Source organism: Haemaphysalis longicornis, unplaced genomic scaffold, assembly GCF_048455015.1.
Source record: "Haemaphysalis longicornis isolate Haplotype H1 unplaced genomic scaffold, Haemaphysalis longicornis Haplotype H1 scaffold_12, whole genome shotgun sequence".
NCBI lineage: Eukaryota > Metazoa > Arthropoda > Arachnida > Ixodida > Ixodidae > Haemaphysalis > Haemaphysalis longicornis.
This window is the reverse complement of record NW_027526225.1, coordinates 5,765,599-5,783,174: the sequence shown is the minus strand read 5'-3', so window position 1 is coordinate 5,783,174 and position 17,576 is coordinate 5,765,599. Positions and strand designations below refer to the sequence as shown.

General features: G+C 47.1%; 1 long non-coding RNA gene across 1 annotated transcript in view; it reads right to left on the bottom strand.

The window, feature by feature from the left end:
* Positions 1-278, bottom strand: part of LOC144161847 (uncharacterized) — a 47,026-nt gene extending 46,748 nt beyond the window's left edge. The window contains exon 1 of the long non-coding RNA XR_013320504.1: positions 193-278. This is a non-coding gene — a long non-coding RNA (uncharacterized LOC144161847). The remainder of the gene's footprint in view (positions 1-192) is intronic.
* Positions 279-17,576: the final 17,298 nt, after the last annotated feature.

Genomic DNA, 17,576 nt, shown 5'->3' with positions numbered 1-17,576 from the left:
TTTCGGCGTGTGTTAATGATCCGCAGGGGGTGAAAATTAATCCGAAGCCCTCCACTACGGCGCGCATCATAGCCCATGTGCAGCGTTGGCGCGTTACACCTTCAGAATATGAATGCCGTGTCTGCACTCATCAGAGGTAAAAAATTTCGCAGTAAAAATGTATTACTCAAAACGGGAAAAAAGGTACTTTACCGTGATGACTAGTTGCGCAGTAGGTGAGAGCTCCCTTAGTGTATGATGGCCAACTTCGCCTGCTGTGTCACTGTCTAAGATTCAAACCCGTACAACCGTCTAAGAAGTGTATGTCAAGGTTCACGAAAAGACAAAGGTTAGAAGAAGAACAAAAACAGCCTTGCGTCTCGTCGCCAGGTGATCGTCGCCGTTTTTTTTCTTGTAAAGAAAGAAGGGATATCGATGTGTGGAAAAACAATTAACAACGTTCTGACAAAAACTTCTGTTTCTTTGTCCCCCAGCCTCATCAAAATTCGTACGTGACGCCACATAATAGCGCCATTTTTCTCCACAAACGTCAAATAACCAACTGTAATGAAGCCCAGAATGACTGAATTCCTTAGCTGCGGGGTAAGGTAGTGGTTTAATCCGTTTACCGCATTGGCAACGTTTAGCGGCTTTTGCTATGGCAGTGGTGGGACCCTTTATCATATTATCATAGCCTAAAATTTCACGTAAGATATGTACTATTGTTCCACCTTGTTGCATGCTAAAATTGTTCCCGTCGTGTATTACAGCTGCTGATATGCCACATGACGGTTGGTAAATGCCTGGGCGACAGTTGGAGTTTTTTTTATTCAGATACCCTAAAGGCCCTTACGGGCATTACATAGGGGGGGGGGGGATAACAACAAGATATTTCAGACATTTAAATACAATTTGCAGATAAAGGCAACTTACAACATATTACAGGTTACCACACAATAAAAAGGAAAAAGAAAAGAGAAGAAGCAGGAAAAAAATTGGATGCAAAACTAAAAACACTCAACACAAAACCTGTAAATTCACTTCATGTTGTAAAAAGCACACAGGTATGTTTTTTACTTGACATGCGCGTTCAAATTGCGCTTCAATTGCGCAAAAAACGAGTCGGGTCACAAATAGCAGCAATTTCTTTGGGCAGCTTGTTCCAGTTATAAATGGCCAGAAAGAGCTGTGGCTGTCGAAGGAGATTTGTACGTGCAAACATGGGGCGGACTTTGAAGGGATGGTCGAGGCGCGGAAAAATTTGATGCGGCGGTTTGATATGGGGTGCAGTGAAGGATGATGGGGTATGATACGTTCTTTGGAAGTGAGAGACGACGCCAGCAGGCGTCGTTTTTCTAGGGAGGTATAATCCGCCTCTTTCACAACCCCACTGCGCATGCGCAATCCCCTAGCGACCAAGTCCCTAAGCAGTCCGGTAGGGGCAGCAGACGACATTCCCCACAGCTCCCGCACAAGCGGGAAGGGGTCGTGGTTGTATTTACATCGTTTGATTTTTTGTGTGTGCTCGTTGTGCACGGAACAATGCCCACAACTTGTCCTGCGTTCCGCTGTAACTCGGAGTGCCGAAAAGGGAACGGTGTCGGTTTCTATCGCTTCCCGTCGGCCGCACGCGATCGGCTACGGCGGCTTGCGTCGCTCGCGTCGGCTCGGGTGATGGGAACTTTGGGCTTAGCATCCTGGCGGATATTTGATCGCCGCTATCTGTGCAACTGCGAATGACAATCCGCAACACAACTTTTCACTACGCTATCATCCCCTTTCTCGCATGAGGAACTCTATTTAAGCTATAACTGCCGTTTGAGCGATCGGTGACCGAGACATCTGCGTAGCCTGTTTCGATGCTTCCGCGCAGGTATCGCCATCTCTGGGCCGCTCGGCGCACCGCGCGCCGGGGCGGCCGGTCAGCGTAGGCTTGCATCGCGGCAGATGTGATCGCCGCTTTTAAAATAAGCCCTGACAACAATCCTTAGCACAATTTTTCACCACACTAACACCTACTTTCTCGCATGTGGAACTTCTTTTTAGCAATCAGATTGATTCATAAGAGCAGCGACAAGCGCGGTTGCTACCGTGGTCTGCGCCGGTTCGAGCCTCTGAGTGTGCCGAGCTGGCAGGCGCGGCCGGCGTGTGCGCGGACTGTTTCCGAAGGCAGAAAACGCTTCACGATTGCTTGCTTTATCCATTTCTTGCGAACAAACGCGCAGAATCTACAAATTCAGCTCAGCGATCATCGTAGTTGACCATGGAGCAAAAAATTCCCCGCATTTCCCCGAGGGGAAGAATGTGAAAGTGCGAATGCACGAGTTGAATTTGCGCGGTTCGGTAATGTTCGCGAAAGAGAGATCACACACACACACACAACTACAAAGAAAGAAAGATGCATTTATTCACAGATACCTATTTGTGTTGTCGTTGTACTTGATTGCTAGAGCGGATCTCAGCTTTGAAATTTCGTGTCAGTACTCCTTTAAGCAGGTGCATTAGCCCTTCTCACGCCCGATTCTTGGCCAATCCCCCACGTGGGTATGTGCCATGTCAGCGGCCAGGCAGCGCGCGCCCATCTCCCCCCGTTGCCAAGGAAGACGAGGAGATTCCTGGCCAATCCCCCACGTGGGTATGTGCTATGTCAGCGGCCAGGCTGCGCGCGCCCATCTCCACGTGCGCGGACATCGCCGGTGGACGCAGGTTCAGGGTCGCCTAAGAAGTGCATTGCACTTAAAAGCAGTGGGCGGAGCGACGCCGACGACGCATCTCATGCGCGCATCGGACCGTCTCAAATTCACGCGTACGACTAGTCGGGGCGACAGTCGGAACGATCAGTCGCATGCGAATCGCGTGTACCAATCGTACATGTGTCCAGCGCTTAAAGGCATTTTGCGAACTGCCGGCCTTTGTTGAGCTGGCGATCGCACTTCATGCCAGACGACTCCAAGTACTGCTCGCTCTGCTACTCGGACGGCACACGGATCAGTCCGAGATTTCTCTGCCAGCCCTCATTCAGGGATAAGAAGCCGCCTGGTATTATGCGATGACCAGGGGCTGTCATCTTAAGGCGTTATAACACCAACACAGAAGAAAAACTTCGGCTGCTCCTCGCCGTAATGTGGGATTGCCGTGCATACAACGAGAACGCTGCCGGAGGAAACGCCGGCAAACCCTACCGCGTCAACTTCCGCTAGGCACGCTAGGTGGCAGCACACCGCAATGAAAAAGGCGGATTGGACGGATTCTTTGATACCCGTGATGCTGGATGTTCTGGAGTAGTTCTTGGTAATGAAACGCGCTGCTTTATTTTGTAACGACTAGAGGTTGTGATTTGGATTCCATATTATAGAACCATATTCAATCTTTGAACGAACTAAAGCTGTGTAAGCTAATAGTTTAGGGGACTGATTTGCTAAATACAAATTACGCCTAATGAATCCCAGTGTTTTACTTGCTTTCGAAATTATTTCATCAATATTATCATTCCATGTAAGGTTAGAACTTGAATGAACTCCTAAATATTCTAACGAAGTCACATTTTCTATACACAAGTTATTCATAAAATATGAAGTGAACTGAACGTTACTAGATCTAATAAATGTCATTGCTTTTGTTTTGGAAACATTGATTTCCATTGGCTCTTTCTCACATCAAAGGGAGATTTTGTTTAGGTCAGCCTGTAAAATATTAGAATCTTCAGAGGTGTTCATTTGTCTATAGAGAACTCAATCATTCGCAAATAATCGAACTGTTGAAGACATGTTTTTACTGATATCATTAATGTAAATTAGGAATAAAATTGGTCCACGTACTGAGCCTTGAGGGACACCAGATGTAACTTTTGCTAAAGCAGAAGATTGATCGCTTACTGAAACAAACTGGTAGTGATTGGTTAAAAAGCTTGTAATCCAATTCATAATTGTACTACGGATATTAAACCGGCTAATTTTCATCAATAGACGAACATGGGGAACTTTGTCAAATGCTTTCTTGAAGTCAATGAATATAGCCTCAATTTTGAGGGAATCGCGAACAGCTTGATGAAGGTCCGTAATGAGTTCAAACAATTATGTTTCAGAACAATTACCTTGCTGAAAACCATGCTGATTATTAAAAAAAGTTATGTTAACTTGAATAATTCATAACTGCGGAAGATATTACATGTTCAAGTAACTTACCTGGAATACTAATCAAAGATATCGGTCTTTCAAACCAAAGATATAAAAGATATTTGAGGGCATTGAACGGTCACCTGATTTGTAAATGGGAGTGATACAACCGATCTTCCAATCATCTGGTACGATTCCTGTATCTAGGGGCTGCTGGAAAAGCGCGGCAAAAATCGGAGATATTATGGGCTTAGTCATTTTCAGTATCTTTGGGCAGATGCCGTCTGAGTCAGGGGCTGAGTTTTTGGAAAGACGATGGCCGACTCTGTTCCTTCAGGAGTGATTATGAGGTCATTCATAGATGCGTTAATTGAAGTAAATGTAAGATCAGGTGGTATTGGCTTTTATTTCGTGAATACCGAGATGAAAAAGGAGTTTAAAGGAGCCATGAAGACAAAATACAAGTTGGGTTTATTAGAAAGACTGCTTAGTCCCGATAACAATCATATCAATATCACCGCAATCTTCGAACAAGTAACGGAGATATGAAAGAAAACGTGTGAAGCAGTCGGGACCCCTAGCCAATTTCCCGCAACTTTTCTATGACGTCACGGAACCTTGTTTGTGCGATTGGTGGCCGCCTCGTGACGACACATGACTGGACGTCTGTAATGGGGTCTCTAGTTCCATTTGACCGCATCACTTGAATGCTAACGTGCAGTTACGCACTGAAAATTATGTTTTATTCTTGGCTTGTATGACGTCATTCTTGCTCATAACACGTCACTGTGGCGCAAAATTTGAAAGTTTTTAAATACTTCTTGCTTTTTTTCGTTAAAAAACATCTTTTGTGGCTCTAATGGAGCTGAGTGAGATACTGAATCCTAGTTCTTTAAAATTAAATGAAGTTGTATTTTCTCTTCATGGCTCCTTTAAATCTGTTGCAGCTTGAGATGGCGAGAGTAGCACGCTGTTATTTATGATAGGTAAAGTGGATGGAGAAAAGTGTTTGGGGTTAATTACTTTCCAAAACTTTTTTGGGTTGCTAATTAACATGCTTACAATGTCACCATTAAAAAACTTCTCTTTGGACGTTTCAATTTCCGCTTTGCATTTATTTGACTGTTCACTATAGCGCTGCCAATCGCCATCCGAATTTGACAACTTCGCTTTCGAATAAAGTCGTTTCTTCTTATTGATCGCTCTTTTCACTTGGGACGAGAACCATGTGCTGTGTGTTGATGTGACGATTTCAATTTTGGGAACGTGCTTTTGCTTCAGTTCAGTAAGCTTCTTTCGTATAGCGAGCCAGTTATCATTTGTATTACGATAAGTGTTGCGACCGTGAAGGCCGACTGCAGCCGGGAAGAGGTCCAGAGCTGATAAGCCAACGTAACTGTTTACTTCATAGCGAGAAGTGAGCCGAAGCCAAAGAACAATGCCCCGAAGGGCGAGGTTACAATACAGGACTCGAGCAGAGCGACAGCATCGATTCGCTGCTCTAACAGGAATGGTTTACAACGCTTGCGGGGGTCTATTCATACCCAAAAGCGGTAACGGTCAAAACGCAACAAGCTGCAACACGCCACGAACGTCACAGACACACACAACGCTCTTTCCAGAGTTCGTAAGCCGTTCATAGCCTCGGCGCACGTTGAGTCCGGGAGAGGGGAGAGAGGAGGATTCCGCTGAGTTCGCGGGGCCTCTGTGTCCTTGAAGAGCGTGGAGACGAGCCTCGCCGGCAGCCGCCGAAGTTTTGAAATGCGCCGAAAGCGAAGCGTCTGACGCGGCTTGTCGCAACTTGTCACCGACATGGTGGCGCCTGTTTTCAAAGGCGCACGTAGTGGCTTCGCCGCACAGCCGAGGAGTGATGCGGGGAAGTACTGCGGCGCTGGCCGCTTCGTAACATAAGCCATGGTTTGCAAGAACCATACAGAAAAAGACGATAACTCTTCAAGAATCGCCTCGACATTCGCTCGGGAGTAATCAAAAATAGTTTTTGTTGCTTTTTCAGGTTTGTTTGTTTTTTCAAAAGATATTCACAGTGTACTACATTGTGGTCGCTAATACATTCTAAGACGTGAACAAGCATATTTTCCGGTTCGGTTGTCAGGACGAGGTCAAGAACAGAACTTCCTCGTGTTGGTTTGCAAACCATTTGATGCAGATCAAATAAGGAAAGAACGTCAAGAAATGCCCTGCATTCGCTTTTCCTTGCGCAGCCTTGGGGTGTGCACGTCTGCCAGTTTATTACGGGGTAGTTGAAATCACCGGCAAGGATTATTGGTGACGTTGGATACATGTTTTATATGCATGGTTTGAACCACAGCAACTTCCTTTATTTGCATTCTTCAGTGGCAAGACCATTGTAAGGCGCACCAGTTCTGCTTGCGAGGGCAGTGGGACTGGCTAGCATGATACCAAGTTTGTCCCCGCGCGGAGAACGAAAACTTGAAATTAGCTTTAAAGGGGCCCTGAAAGGCATTTTGAGCACACTAAATGAACTAGCGCAATCGCTAGATTGGGTCGCCAACGTCACCTGTGCCAAGTATTACTCTTTTACGCGCAGCGGAAAGCTCACACTTTTGTTGCAAAGTTTGTCGCTTTTTTCTCACCCTTTCCTTCGTGTTTTTGGACGCCGCCATCTTCACATGTCTACATCATCGATTCCCAGATGTTCGTCATGAGCTAGACATCCTGCTATTGGGCGGCTTTTTCACGCACTTCCGGCAAAGAGATGAGTCGTCTGCTCAGCGTCGGCTGGCCGGCTGATCTGCCAGCGGAGTGCCGGAGTGCTTTGACATTTTACGACAAACGAAACAAGTGTAAACAAACGCTTAACATGCAACACGGCCATAACACGACGTGGATTTTATCTTACGTGAGTACGTACCATAAAGAAAGTCCCGTGGCACTTCTTTGGTGCAATCGCAGAGAACGCCCTGAGCCGAATGCCAGGGTTTGACGCGTACATTTTATTCAACTTCAAAACAATCCAGAGATGCGTTTCGAACGAACGCAACGTCACAACATGCGTTGCAAGTCTGAACCGCGATTGACAGACGATGAGTTGCCTCCTCCTGCCCGTCGTAAATACGGCACTCACCTCACACCCGGTTTGCGGGGACGAGCAGCAAGTCACAACTCTGGCGCGCAAGCGAGAAGGCTTTTAGCCAGGCACACTGCACATACCCCATGCGAGGTTGAGTGGTACGTCGTTCGAGAAAGATAATCCAGACCATGGGAAGCACTATCCACCCGCAGAAGTACAATGTCGCATTTCATCGCGAAACGAACGCGTCCACAACACACAGGAGGCGATGCACACACACACACACAGCTTCGGTCGCTGCATTGGCTTAGCTGCAAGCTTCGTTCGGACAATCAGCGATGCTACGACGATACAGAGCTGCGTGAGGACGACGTGCTAACCACTTCACGTATTTAAAAACACAGGGGCAAAGAACTAGGTTCATCGGAAGCAAAAAATCTTTCCTCCATTATTCGCCGCGAGCTCGACATGTAGGTGGCGACAGCGTCGCGCTGCTAGTGTGGATGCTCCGCTGAGCGGCCCGTAAGAATGCACACTGTGGGCGCGCTTCGTGCCTTTTTCCCGCCGTATGTGCGCCCGAAAGGTGCAAACAAGGGTGGTATGCTGTAGTTCGGCTCCTCAACGTTCAATGTATAGCATGGAAGCGGCAGTCAGTTTTCATTACTACGCAAAAAAAAAAAAAAAAAGCGACGACTCATCGGGAATCTCAGAATGGCCGTAATTGTGGCAATGAACTTGTACGCTGTGGCTCGTAGCAAGTTCGATCTTTCCAGACTATGGCTTTGAGCCTTCAATAAAAGCATAAATAGAAACAAATCAGGAAGCCTCGATCTCTGAAATTCAGTTTACAACGGCAATCTCAATCGCTTTCACTGGTAGCATGACGCATTCTTGCATTTGTGGGATGCCCTGAAATGGTAACACTACTTAACTGCCCCGAAATTCTTTCTAAGAGCTGACGATATTGTTTGTGTGTTCAAAAGGCAACATAAAATTACTGAATTTTGATCAGCGCAGAGATATAAATGTATCCGCTCTAACGGGTCCTTTAAATGAAATTTTAACGACTCTGAAGGAAGGTTTGATGAATAACGGTTTCGGATCACTTATTTACGGCTTTCGTCGCAAGTGAACTTGCGAATTGAATTGTCAACGAACGCAGTACAATCAACATCTCATGCTTAGCTAGGTTTTCGCAAAGTGACAAGCAGGTTTACAGTGTGCAAACCGGACCTCACAGTGAGCACAAATTTTCTGTTACGGCTGCTCTGTTGACCATTTGCGTTCCTTTTAAAATCTAACAGGTGCGTGCAACAGCGAGATGTGTTTGCATTCTTGCGTATAAGGTCGCTTACGAACCCTAAAGATGGCAAATAAAGTTGCGCTGTTGCAGATGTAGTAAAACGTTACCTTTTTATTTCTCGTTGCGAATCAGCGCAACGGGTTCCCGGTAACTACTTTGTTTTGTAAACTGAACATCGCATTTTTCTTGGCATTTAATTCTTGAGGATTGATTAAAAAATGCAAGGATAAAAGATGTCGGTGCATTTCGTTTTTTTCTTTTTTCGGGGGGGGGGGGGGGGGGTCTGCAACGTTGCAGGAGCAGCGTGAAGAGAACGCATGTAACGCGAAAAGCCAAACTACGGTTATCACTATCATTTACAATCGAAACTACACTAGGCGTCGTGTTCTGTAGCGGTGAAAAAGCAGTACGTATTTTCAAAACTGATTGGTCCGAGATTGTCCAGGAATTGTGGCTCGCCTTTTTCGAAATTGTATTGAAAGCAAGCATTGTGGGAAAAAATTAAAAAAAAAAAAACAGCGAGTCATGGCACACCCCCCTCACACATGTGGGCAACAACGTGCATTATATTACGCGTTTTCTCCTCTTTCTTTAAACTTAGGTCCACCTCAAGAGGTTAAGACGTGACCATATTAGGCATTTGGTTATGCTGAGTGAGACACGTTTCTGGACAAGGTGATTCATGTCGGATTTGAAAATGATATATATAAAAATGACACACGAAATGCCACATGACAGACGCAAACTCACAACTGCTTAATTTTACCGAAAAATCCCCCTAAATACTCTTGCGCATCCATAGAAACGTATTTTAAATAATACGTAAAATTAGCAACTCGATACAGTTGAATAAATGTTTATTGCTCCTCCTCGGTATAAACAACGACTGTCCAAAAATGATATTTATTTTAGAAATGGTACGGGAAGGACACGATCACACAGGCGTTTGCGGGTGTAAAATACGGTCCGGTAATGTACGGGCGGTAGCGCATGGGTCGTGTGCAGTGTGTTTTTGTTTGTTTCTTCTTTCTATAAGGACACAGTGCAATTTTACAAGGGTGTGGAATTTGCACGCGTATGCACAGGTCTTGTCGCTTCTTACCCGTTTCGCGTACTAAACTTTTATCATTTAAATAATCACCACGCCAACTTCAAAAAGCACCCTTCTACGTTCCCGAAACGGCAGACGACTGCATTCAACAATAAGAAAAGTGCAATGTGTGGAAGCAATGTTTATAACACGTTTCATACTCAAGCGGTGACCAGGGCGAAGATGTTTCGTGGAATTAAACCAGCGCATTAACCCGCAACGGCCGCTGATTATTGCGTTTCTAGAGGAAATGCGCAAGCAGAGGTAACTATGTCATTGCTTACTGCCAAACGAGTACACATATTGGTTGTTTTGTCGTGTGCAGCACGCGTCTTGCGCCGCACGCAACGTGAAAAAGCAGACGACGCGAGAGCGCCATCCACACTAGGAGCGGTTCGTCCCGCCGCCGCCAGGGGCCGACTGTGTTCGCGCTCGGGGCGAATAGTGCCTGAAATATACTGGCTAGTGTGCCGAGGGCGGGCTCTACGCACTCCAGGGGGGCGCCGGGAGCGATGTACGCGGCCGTCTGCCGCTTGGGGCGCTGCCGTGCGGGAGTGTGGGCGTTCATCCGGCCCGAGCAGATCGCGCGGTTACCTCCGAGCTGCGTAGCAGACGGCAGCGGCAGAACTTTCCATTCCCGCTTGCGACGAAAGCGAGCGAAAGCGACGGGAATTCTGTCGCGCAACCAAAATTTGTCCCGACCATTCGACAAAAACGATCGTCGCGCGACAAAGCGACGGAATTCCTGCCGCTCTCACTCGCTTTCGTCGCAAGTGCGAACGGGCCTTTATGCGCAATCTCCGCCCCACATAAAACAAGCTCTTGCTTGTCGCCTGAGCATACGGTTGATATCTGACTACGTTACACTGTGCTTGCCAGTGTATTTAAACGATGTCACTAGGTTTGAAACGTACGCGCTCGGTGTGCAGCTTTGTAAACGCAAGCGGTTTCACATACGCACGCTATTTTGCTGCTAATAGAGTTTTAGTACAGCGTTTGTGGCCTTTGCATACGCTAAACGCTAAATTTTTGCGTCCCGCTACGTGACACCGCGATGGGAGTTTTAGTAGAGCGTCTCATCAGTTTTGCGTAGCGACACACTAATGCATACGGCGCCATCTGTCAAATGTTTTCCGAAATGTCTCGCCGGCTGATCTGCTAGCGGAGACCTGACGTTCAGGAACGGTGGACGAGCACTACTGCGCATGCGCCAACTAGACATCAAAAAACAAAGAAAGCGACTTTTTTTTTTGCCGGATGTGACGTCATGATTTAAAAAAAATGGCAGCTGTTGTACGGTTATTTCGCCGCGATCTTCTCGCTGTGATTTTTGTCTGCCGTTGCAGCGGTGCATAGGTGTTCGGCTTGCGATTGTGATAAGGGCGCTCTCGAAGAACTTCTGGAGAGCACTCACGGTGGTGTGCAGCGTGTGATTGAGACGCTGAGTGTGTGCGGCCGCCTTATTTGCGCGTAGTGCGTTACGACGGTGAACACGGGCGTTCTGCATCAGTTGTGCCACCTCGATTTGCGAGAGTGATGAGCGCGCTCGCGACAAGCTTCTGCGCTGCATTTCATTAGAGCACCGTGTTGAGGCCGCTGGGCGTTTCGTCTCCGACGTGCGAGTGCGCGTATGCCTTCAACATCAAACGGCGGTGCTATCATGGCCAGCCGCGAACGATCGTTCGCACGAAACACCACACGGTCATTGACTAAGAAATATCAAGACAAGACTATTGCGACCGGCCAGCCACGAACGATCGTTCGCACGAAACTCTTGTCGCTCACCACACGGTCGTTGACTAAGAAATAACAAGACAAGACTATTGCGACCTACAAAGGTGATTCCTGCGCGTCGCTTTGGTTCGTCGGACCCCGTGTCTTGTAATCGCTGCGTGCTGTCATAAGCTCCGGGACATTATATTCAGGAGGTCATGGTCTTGCTGCATATTCTTGTTAAATCATTGCAGAGGACTCTTGGCGCGCAGAAATGAAAAGTTTGTACCGTAAAATCCCGAGCAAGCGCCCCCCCTGTGGTAACAGACAATTTGAGGAATTTTTGAGGGGGGCCCTTGCTCGGTCGTCGACCGAAATTCAAAATGGCGGCGTATTATCCCGAGCTAGCGTCCCCCCCTCCCCCAATACCTATCCCGCGAAAGTTTTTACAGTAGCGGACCGGAACTCAATATGGACGCAAATAGTCGCGTGCACGTTTCTGCCGGTTTGTCGATGCCATTCTACAACCTCAACCTTTTTTTTTCACTGTGTACGAATGCATCTTTCTCGCTTACGTCCCGCACACGTGGGACGGTCCACACGTTTTTCGATAATGGCAAATGGCGACTGTCAGCAGCTATGCTGGCTCCGGCTGGCTCACGTTTCCCCCAGCTTCGGCTTCGGCCGTGTGCTGGCTACGCATGGGGAAGGGATACTGCACGTGACATACGTAAGCCCAAACAGTTTATTTTTCCAAAAAATTGCGTCATTCTATAATTTAACATGCAAATATTTAGCAAAAAAAGAAAAGAAAATACTGAACTAGGTAAGAGGTTTTGTGAAAATGGGTGAAGCGCCGGACAAGGTTAAAAAAAGGCAGGGGGCGCTTGCTCGGGATTTGCCGCAAATTTCAAATCAATCGAGAATGGAGGGGGGGCGCTTGTCCGGGTAGGGGCGCTTGCTCGGGATTTTACGGTAATTATCCACGTTAGTTTCGTTGGTCTCCAGAGGGTTGCTTTCCTGACGAGCGTATTGATGCGTATATCGCGGTATGGGAGCTGTACAAATGTGTTGACGGATGTGGAGGGGCACACTTTGTAGCTGTTCTTGGGGCGCTGGATATACGAGTTCAAGGGTGTCTCGTCTGGTAGGTGGTTGAGGCGGGAGGTTTGGGAGTGATGGTAAGCTTCGTGCAGTTTATCTAAGGTATTATGTACTTCCAGTTCGACCAACTTGCACGTGGGTGTCGAGAGGGCACTGTTCGGTCTGTGAAAATATTTATTTCGCCCACCGCCATATTTGGTGCCCGTTTGTGCTTCTGCTATAAGCCTTCGTCGTGTTCTGCTTGATCCTACACAGTGACAAAGTTTGATAACCGTAGCGGGACCCCGCACTACATGTGGCAGTGGGCCAAATTAACATTCTCAAATGCTATTTCCATAACACTGTTGGACACGAATTCTTGTAACTTTGTTCCTCCTGTGGCTGCACAGCCCGTCACCATGATGCACAGCATATACTGAAAGTCACATGGTTTGTTGTTCCTATTTCAATGTATATTGATGGTACAGGTGCCGTCAGAAGTAATTGGAGCACGGGAGCTGTGGCCGAACCGCATCGGAGCGCCGTGTAGCTGCACCGGCGGTAAACGAAAGGAGCAGAACACGCATGCGCGCCTGCCGACGGTGATAGCCCATCTATACTTCTCAACCCATTTCTTTTAACGCGGCTTCGAGTGAATTATTCGCAGCATACTGGTCTCGGCGATGGCGCTGATAGCAGAGGTGGTATCTGGCAGCGTCGCTCACACACTTTCAGCGCCCGCGAGTTGCTGGAGAAGCGTCGTAATCGCTAGGGTCTGAAATGACAATTTTTCTTTTCTAATATGTTTAGGTGGGTATGCTATCAGCGCCATCGCTGAGACCAGTATGCTGCGAATAATTTGCTCGAAGCCGCGTTAAAAGAAGTGGGTTGAGAAGTATAGATGGGCTATCACCGTCGGCAGGCGCGCATGCGTGTTCTGCGCCTTTCGTTTACCGCCGGTGCAGCTACACGGCGCTCCGATGCAGTTCGGCCACAGCTCCCGTGCTCCAATTACTTTTGACTGCACCTGTACATAGGGCAGACAAGGCCCTAACAGGCAGTGGTGGGAGCATGCCGCATTGCTGACGACTTGAACAGAAACCGATTTGGTGCTCCACTCCAAGACTCAATGCACGCCAGGTGGCTACATGCCAGAATTCGATACGACGAGAGTGCTGAAGTTGTATGGCACAAAACAGGAATGAGAAATCTTTGAGGCCTATTGTGATAAAGGTGGGAGACAGATGCACTATAGAATACTGAATAATTAGTGTGAAGTGTGCAGCAGCTGTAATTGCTTTTTACATGTGGTGTTAAAGCAGTGTCACATGAAGGTTTTGTTTACTTTGTAATCACTCTCAGAGGGAAATGAAGCTTCGTTGATGAAGCTCATTCCTGTCTCTATCCTTTCCTTGAGTCATGCCTGACATTTGACCAAAATTTCCAAGATGAAGTCTCAACTAGCCTGCGTAGCCACCTTCGTTCAGTTCACTGTTTTGATGCATATTTAAGCACAAAACCCTGGGACGTCTACCATTAATCACTCATAAGAAACCCTTGATGCCCGCCACACTCACCACTACCACTTCCACAACTTTGCAAAAAACAGATGCAAGCACAGCCACGACAGATTTCACCGTGCTTCCCAGTAAGCATGTCCCTTTATCAAGAAGGATGCATCACACCTCAAATACACTACGACGCATGCAAAAGCTAGTGATCATCTACCTCATCTGGACATCACGCCTTTCTACAAGGGAATGAGGCGGCACGCACTGCTGCCCTCAAATTTACTAGCCACGGATTCGTAGAAAGCAGAAAAGACCTGCCAGATTCCCTCGCGAACCTCTAAGTCCAAAGCCGTTTTACAGATGCCTACAAACCCACACATACTACAACACAACATATTACCCAACAAGTGCCCCTATGAATGCCCACCCTGAAAAGGAAGGAAGGAGAGAGAGAGAGAACAAACACTTATTTCTAAGTCCAGGTCCTAATTTGAAAGTTCAATTTACCGGATCTGCGTAGTACTCCTGAATGCCTGGTCTTAATTTCAAAGTTCAATTGACCGGATCCACGTAGTACTCCAGAATGTCCGTGCGGATCCGGTGCACGTGTTTGTAGAGAGCTTCCTGGGCAGCCTGGATGTTTACTGTCGGCGGGGGAGACAACCAGAGCTCCCAGGAGGTGATGGAGGCGAGGGATGGGTCAAGTGATGGCGGGCTGCAGTCCCAATAAGAATGAGGGATGGATGGGTAGGAAGAACAGGTGGGACAGGAAGGATGACCAGCGCGCCGATAGATGCGGTGAAGAATGTGATGGGAGGGGAGTGAAGAGGTTTGAGCTTGCCGAATGAGGCACGCAGCCTCACGAGTTAGACGGGAACTGGGGGGTGGGTACAGGTACGGTACGTGATAGGCGTTGGGCGTGTAATTGGTAACGGCGGGAAGCGCGGTGTTGAGTACGAACCGTCGGCGGGTGGTACAAGGTTGGCCAGGACATGGGCAAACCCGGGAAAGGTACTCGGGTGAGCACGTCTGCTAAGGCGTTTCCGCACACGCCAGCGTGGCCAGGAACCCAAACCAGTGTGAAGCGTGGCCGAGGATTCGATGCAAGTATCGGAGTGACAAAATCAGTGGTGTGTGGGTGGGTCTTATGGTTAGTGAAATTACGAAGGGCTGACTGACAGTCGGAGAAGATATATACTGGCGTGGTGGTAGGAACATTACGAGTAGCGTGCTCTATTGCAAGGGCAATGGCGTATTCTTCGAGGGAGGTCGAATCCGGTGGAGAAAGAAAGGAAAGCAGAAGCCATGCCCGTTGAGTTTGAGGGGATGTGGGAGATAGTACAGGGAAGACAGAGCGGTTAAGCATCCAATCAACTGCACCCAATGCTTATCAGTGATTTCAAATAAATGCGTCAAACTTGCATGAAACACCTTACTGGATTTTTAACTCTCATTCATGAAATTATTTGTGTAAATTATACACTCATACTGAAGGGACCAGGCAGTATATTTGAAGGTGTGTGAACATTCGCAACTTACAATACTGTGCGAGTACTTTTTGATATTCGATTTGCAGCTCTGTTTCAAATATTTGAAATTTACAAATAATAGAGGAACGAATGTTTGATCTATCTGAAGACGTGCAAACTTTCAAGCTTCACTACATGGTAAGACCTTGCAGGTTGGTTTTTCTGCATGACACCGAAGCCGTGCCAAAAGCCTAATGCAGAAGCCTTGCACCAAGCAAGTGTTTGCTAACTGTGGTGTATGTTAGGTCAAGTGCAACACTACGAAAGCAAAAGTTATAATCTAAAATAGGTTTTCTATAAATATAATAGCAGAAGTGAGAAATAAAACGTTATTGCTGGCTTGTTGGTGAGGTCCCACCGGCAACTAGCATTCCCAGCCTCCTTTCAATCATTGAGGAGAGTGGGGGGACTGCTGTCTATCATATTTAATATGCTTAGTGTGTTCACAGTATTTTGAGGAACCCATTTTTCTTTATGGCAATGTATGCAAAATTCTTGTTGCACTGGTTTGCATGTCTATGTTTTATTTTCTCTGTTACATTAAATTTTTTGTATGTCAAGCGCAAGTACCTGAACAGAGATGTGTCTAGTTCTGACTGCCTAAGCTGTCTTTTTTTGGTGTAGTTGTGTTTTATACACTCTAGAAACACCAAAACAAAGATAGTGTGGTTTGAAAATATTCAATTCGCAGCCAGCTTTTACTATTCGTATTCAAAAATATTTTATTGAATTCACAGCAACGTTTAACTTGTATTCAATTCGCAAACGCAAAGTTGATAATCACACACCTCTAAACATATATACAAAAGGCAAGTTGTGGTTTGTAGTGACAAAAAACACTCAGCTGCAGTGGCGTCGCTAAGGGGGGGCCGGGGCTCACTGGGCCCTGGGTACTAGCCCCTCGGTAAAGGGGGGGGGTGCCACTTGTGCCCCTACAATGTGTAATGCTGACGTCAAAAACTGGAAGACAACTGTAACGAGACCACAGCTTTGGCCTGCTCAATTTACGTCCCCACCAGTCTATTCAAACTTGTTTCCTGGTACAATGGAAGAAAGCGAGGAGAATTTTGGCAACCAGGAATGTCGCAGTAGTTGAGGATGGGTGTGGCTTGAGGAGTTAATTGGCTGCAGGGTGAGCGGAGGCGAACAAGGAACGATTCCTGGAGAGGGGGTGCGTCGGTATACGACTGCGACGCTTGGAGGGGTGTAGCGAGCGAGCTTGCTTTTCAATGGGACGACAGGGGCCTAACAAAGCCCATTCATCACGTCCACAACCACTGTTGGGGTGGCGGACGAGATCAGTAGGGAAGAGGAGTGAAGGGGGAGGCATCCAAGCCTACGAGACTTTGGTCATGTGTCCTCGGCGGTTATTTACGTGGCTTTTTTTACGCACATGAGATGTTGTGTACGGGTCATGGTGAATGTTTAGCATTTTCTGGAGTCTTCGCAGTGACGCGTCGGAGACCGTGTACCCCGGTCCGGTTGTCATATTTTCAGAAGGAAACCAAGGTGAAAATGACCTGAAAAAAAAAATATGGGGAAGATTGAATCTTGAGGAAGCGGGGACTGATAATTAAAAAGAAACGAAAGTAAGTGTGAAACATGCAATGAAGGTTGGTGCGGGGGAGCTAACTGTACAAAGCCTGTGTTGGGAGGAGGGGCGCATGTGGAAGAGGAGGGGTGGGAGCTCAGTTGTCCAACATTAGGCGAGACAAATGGGTTGTCGCGATTTCCCCTTGGTTGCACCAGATTCCTTCAGTGCTTGCACTAACCAACCAATTTGCGATTTAAGCAATTGCGAAGGATCTGATATCGGGTGTTGATAGCTCATATTTTTTATGTCGTTGACTTTCCTTCATTGTGCCCAGTGACGCAGCCAGCACATGTCAATTGCACGAAGATGGCATTATATGGAAGGGGCGTATCCTATGCGGCCCCGTGTAATTAAACTAAAAGAACAACGGACAACTAGCTTGTCGAACAAATTATGCAAGAAATAGAACAGTTATGTAGGCATTTATTTTATTTACCTAACTTTTAATCAGGTAAATCTACATTTTTTTATTTCATTCCCCTGTAAGTTAAGAGCAATATAAATGAGTATCTGCGTTGTGCACATAAATAAAGCGGATAGCCGTGTGTTCATCTTCTTTCCATTTTATCATGGTTTTCGTGTGGCCGTCTCAAGGAGTTCTAAGTGA